Source organism: Silene latifolia, chromosome 6, assembly GCF_048544455.1.
Source record: "Silene latifolia isolate original U9 population chromosome 6, ASM4854445v1, whole genome shotgun sequence".
Lineage (NCBI taxonomy): Eukaryota > Viridiplantae > Streptophyta > Magnoliopsida > Caryophyllales > Caryophyllaceae > Silene > Silene latifolia.
In genome coordinates this window covers 122,019,857-122,025,533 of record NC_133531.1, presented here as the reverse complement: position 1 = coordinate 122,025,533, position 5,677 = coordinate 122,019,857, and the positions used below count along the sequence as shown (strand labels likewise).

Sequence of the window (5,677 nt, the reverse complement as noted above, 5' to 3'; positions counted from 1 at the left end):
TTGATTTGTTTGTGTTATACCTTGAGGTTCATTACTGTGTTACTGTAACATATAAGATTTATGTAACGCATAATTGTTTGTTACTGAACACAGTTATGATTTTATACATGTATTGTAACTTATAGTAACACATATTAGCCGTTATCATAACACATCTTTGTGGTTATTGTAACACATTTATCTTTATCCGCTGATAAGCCATATGAATTTGTTATTGTAACACACATTAGCTGTTATTGTAACACATATCCGCAGTTGGTGTAACACACTTATTATCATATATAATCCATATGAGTAGTGTCGTGAGCTCTTCTCATGAGTCATAATCATTATTGTAATGCATATTAATTGTTAATGTAACACATATTTGTGGTTATTGTAACACACGCAATTTGTTGGTAGAAGATGTATAGATAAATGATAAGAGTTATGTATTCAAGAGGTCCACTTTAAGCTGAAACAAGTTTGAGTGAGCCTCGTATAAATTAATTTATGTTATGACTATTTTTTTTTTTTCTGTTTTTAAAAGCCAATTAGCTCAAACGGTAGAGCATTGTGCAATGCACAAGACGTGGGTTCGATTCCCATATTGGTTATTGTATATTAATGTTACTTTAATACTAGCAAATGTTACTCTAAAAGATGGCTGAAGTTGTGTCATGTCTAGATGAGCGTGATTAAACATGCCTTGACTTTGAGGCACAAAGGGCTGGAACTTGTAATCCTACTAAAACTAGCACATGCTTTGAAATTTTCCACATGTTCTATCGGAATCTTATCTCGCTGCAATGCGACTACAATGGCTAATGGACATCGTTGTTTCCCGCCCGTGTCTGATCAAGGTTCGTTCATTTTTATTTTTAAATGCCCGAGTATGATTATGGTTGGCTCATCCTTAATGCTACTACATTGCTCATATCAGGACAAGATCTAGTCATTGAATTTCTTAAATTAACTAGGCTATATGGGATTCGAACCCATGCATTTGTGCAAAATTTGCACATCGCTCTCCCATTTGAGCTAATAGCCTTTGAAGTAGTTATAACAACTCACAATGTTATTTTTAACCTTTTTACTTCAAAATTGACAACAACAATGTATCATTTATCACCATCCCGAACACCATACATACTGAAATATTAGCTATACCAGTGTGTAGATTACAAATAACTGAATAATGAAGTAAGCTAACTTAAGATACACATATGCCAAACACCAGCTGCAGCAAAGTAGGTACAATGGTTCACTTTTTAGAGCTCCATTGCCTGAACTTTAATGTGCGTGTCCTTTTTGGTTTCTTGTAGCATGACTTCGGGTTTTCAGGTCTGTGCATAAGCAACCTGCAACCATTCCTCAGAGACCTGTAGTGTAGCAAACAGGCCATAAGCACGTCTCCTAAAATGTTCAGCATCTCAGTGAATGAGACAAATAAAACCTTGAGAGACGACCTTGAGCCTTCGATTGCTCCATTATTGTAACATAGTTCTAGCTATAGAGTAACACCCTTACACCATTAATGTCACACTATCACTATTATCATAACATACTTATACCATTAGAGTAACACAATTATATAATTAAAGTAACACTATTACAACATTAAAAAAACATAGTTATACCTTTCGAAAAACACCATTACTGTAGCAGACAAGTTTCTTAAATTTAATCTTTAAATTATACCATTAAAATAACATAGTTATTTTCTTAAAATAACACACTTAGACATTTGAAATAACAGATTTATATCATAAGAATCACACTTATATGATTAAACCTTATGTTCACAAAACACTCAAAATCTAATAAAATATTAGGCCATTCCATGAAATATTCAAAAGCTAATACCTCGTCTAGTAGTAATTACTACATGCAACACTGCGCTTATTATAACATTTAACACCAATACACGGCTAAAAATTTGTTGCTCATAAACTTGAAATCAGGCTAGTTGGCACAATATTCATAGTTATACCTTGCGGACATAAAGATATTTCAATAAAAATTACTTTTAAACAAGAGATCACACATATACACCAAGAATTTGCAATTAGTAACAACGAAACAACTAGTAATCTATGTATTGACAAAATGAATCATGAATTCAACAATTTCGGAATGGCTGCAGATTACATATTTAACTCTAATTGTAATTAAACTTCATAAACAAAAAACTATCATAGCACAATTAAAACCGGTTATTGTCGCAAGTTACACTGTTATCCATTATAACACACCAACACCGTTACAATCACATACTTTGAACATCAGAGTAACACAGTCATAACTCCTACCATCATTTTAACACTAAATCCAGTATTTGATACCATTTGAACATTGTACAATCATTGTAACATAGTTATTAGTTAAACCAGTAATTTACACGATAATACCATTAAAGTATAACCCGATAATACCATTAAAGTATAACACGATAATACAATTATTGTAACAGAGTTAAACCATTAGTATAACACGATGATACCATTAAAGTAACATCCCATGATGAACTTTTCGACACTAGATTTAAAAAATTCAACTTATCAACCAATTCCAGTATACTTGAATGACCTTAAACATTCAACTTCTAAACTCCAAATTGCAACTGAAGTCTGGAAGAAATAATTAAGATAGTTAAATTGAAACCACAAGATGCAAGAATGAGAGATATTCAAAGAACTGAGAAGGTATGTATCCTCTATTGTTATTATAACACACGTGAACTATTACTGTACCATGTATAAAGAGTCACTGTAACGTAAGAACTGAGAAGGTATGTATCCTCTATTGTTTCCCAGTTTTAAGCAACAAGATATAAAAACAATTAATAGTGATTCTCAAAGAAGCCTCTTATACTACTTTCTTTAATCAATGACGATTACGTTTTCACTCACCACAACAATTACAATATCATTAAATCAGAACACCTCAATCAAATCAACAGAACAAAAACTCAAACATCTAACCACATGAATAATTAATTTAAAAACATTCAAATAAAATCAACATAATGATCTATAGATCAGAACTCTCCGATATCGACAAATTCTGGAATTTAGAAGTAAAAATTCTAGCAATTTTAGTTCCCCTAGCACAACACAGATGCACATGTATCATCACTATATGAACAATTAAATAGAAAATAAAGAAATCATACCTAAAATTAAACACTAAACGAGATAAATCAAACCACAATTAATGTAGAATGATTGTACCATCACAATAGTCACATCGTCGTTGAAGTTTCGTTGGCGCGTGCGTCACTGATTATAGCGATTTTTCCGACATTAGCACAAATATCCTGATTAGAATCAAAATAAAGCACATATTATGAAAAGCATGGGAAGATATGAACAATTCATGGACTTAAATACAAGCTCAAATGCACAATTACAAAACCTAATCACAAAAATTAGCAAAATTGAAATAAAAGAACTGCCAGACCTAAATTTTCTTCCCAAAACAGAGATCCTAGCTTCGTAAATGTCGCAAATATCACTAGAGATGTTGAATCTAGAAAGCAATCATGTATAATTGATCGTAGGAGAAAGTGAAAGAATCGAGTCCTGAAAATTGTTTTTCGTCAGAGAGAAACTGAAGGGAGAGAAATAAGAGAGAGAAATAGTTGAGAGCAAGAATAATAGAAAGAGGCTGTAGGATGACCTCTTATACAAAGCGAGGAAATTACGAAACTATCCTTAAACTCAGCGCTTTATTGTAGCCCTCAGATCTCACTGATCTAACGGTCTAGATTGGTAGGACGGACTCACCCTAAGAAGCTAGACTCTCATGATCATAACTCTCTCTCTCTCTCTCTCTATATATATATATATATATATATATATATATATATATATATATATATATATATATATATATATAGAGTTAGGTTCTTGTGAGTTTTGGTTCTTATGGTGAGTTGTGAGTTTGGAAAATTTCAGCCACTAGATTATATTAGAGATGAATGGTCAAGATCTAATCTTACCTGTCATATAAAATCACTGTCATTTACTTATTTTCTCTTTTTTTCTAGTGCTACTCTTTTTTTTTACTTTAATATTTTTTTTATCTCTTTTTTTACCTCGTGTTATTATGCTTTTTTTTTACAACTTTGATTTGTTTTTTCTCTTATGTTATTCTCTAATTTTCTCATTATGTTACTTTTTTTTTCTTTTTCTTTTTGTATCAGATTTTATTTTACTTGAAATTTTTTTTACTCTTAATTTTTTACCTCGTGTTATTATGCTGTTATTGTGCTTTTTTTTACTTTGATTTTTTTTACGACTTTGATTTTTTTTCTCTTTTTTTTACCACATGTTATTGTCTTTATTATTGTTATTTATTTGTTATTGTGATGTTATTCTGCATTACTTTGATTTTTTTACGACTTTGATTTTTTTTTTTCTTTTTTTTAACCACGTGTTATTGTGCTGTTATTCTATTGTTATTCTGCTGTTATTGTGATGTTATTCCGATGTCACTTTGATTTTTTACTACTTTGATTTTTTTACTACTTTGATTTTTTTACTCTTTTTTTACCACATGTTATTGTACTGTTATTCTGGTGTTATTGTGATGTTATTTCGGTGCCACTTTGATTTCTTTTACGACTTCGATTTTTTTTTACCACGTGTTATTGTGCTGTTATTCTGCTGTTATTGTGATGTTATTCCGGTGTCACTTTGATTTTTTTTTTTACGACTTTGATTTTTTTTTTTACCACGTATTATTGTCTTTGTTATTCTCTTTTTTTATTCTGCATTATTGTGTGATGTTATTACGGTGTCACTTTGATTTTTTTACTACTTTGATATTTTTTTTTACTTTTTTCCCCCGTATTATTGTGCTGTTATTCTGGTGGTATTGTTATTCTGGTGTTATTGTAATGTTATTCCGGTGTCACTTTGATTTTTTTACTACTTTGATTTTTTTTACTTTTTTTTTACGTGTTATTGTGCTGTTATTGTAGTGTTATTGTGGTGTTATCCGTCTGTGATCTATAACTCTACCATCTACCACTCCATCACTATTTGTTTTGGTAGTATTTCAACTGATAATTCCATTTGTGTACGATCTCATCTTAAAGATTGGTGCTAAAAACTTTATTGCTTCAAGTATTGCCGAAAAAATTATAAGACTTCCAACAAAGAGTGCCTGGCTCCTTAGGGCAAGTTCCCTCCTTAGGACAGGACCCTGGCATAGTATATGGTTATTATCGTCTACATCTACCCAGCATTCGCCTTTGCACCACCGGTCACATTCTGGGGCATCTGCAAACAGAGGAAACACAGCTGAAAAAACAACTTCCACATAAATTTGAAATGTATGAAATCCGATGAGGGTTCAACAAACTTACATTGGCATCCATTAGGCAGGTAAGGATTCCCACCGAAACCTTGTGCTGACTGACATTCACATGTGTAATCATAAGTACCCACATCATTAATAGCGCAGTTGGGATTCACATTGTCAGAAGATAATTGGTAAACCCAATTCAGAGCAACTGGTATACGAGTACCATTCCGACTGATGGACCAAACAAATTGAGGCTGGGACAAGTTAAGGTTGTATAAATAATTACCATCCACCAGGAAGACATAGCTACAGCCTACAGGTACTTCTATTCCGAGTGAAATTCACGCTGTAAACATTCAAAGGGTACGGCGGATCAGTTAGGCAA

The 5,677-nt window shown here is 32.0% G+C and overlaps 1 long non-coding RNA gene across 1 annotated transcript; it reads right to left on the bottom strand.

Moving 5' to 3' along the window:
- Positions 1 to 1,055: 1,055 nt before the first annotated feature.
- On the bottom strand, positions 1,056 to 3,642 carry LOC141658947 (uncharacterized). Its single transcript, XR_012549539.1, has 3 exons — positions 3,442 to 3,642; positions 3,155 to 3,298; positions 1,056 to 1,361 (listed from the first exon to the last, which is right to left on the bottom strand). It is a non-coding gene; the product is annotated as an uncharacterized LOC141658947 (long non-coding RNA).
- Positions 3,643 to 5,677: the final 2,035 nt, after the last annotated feature.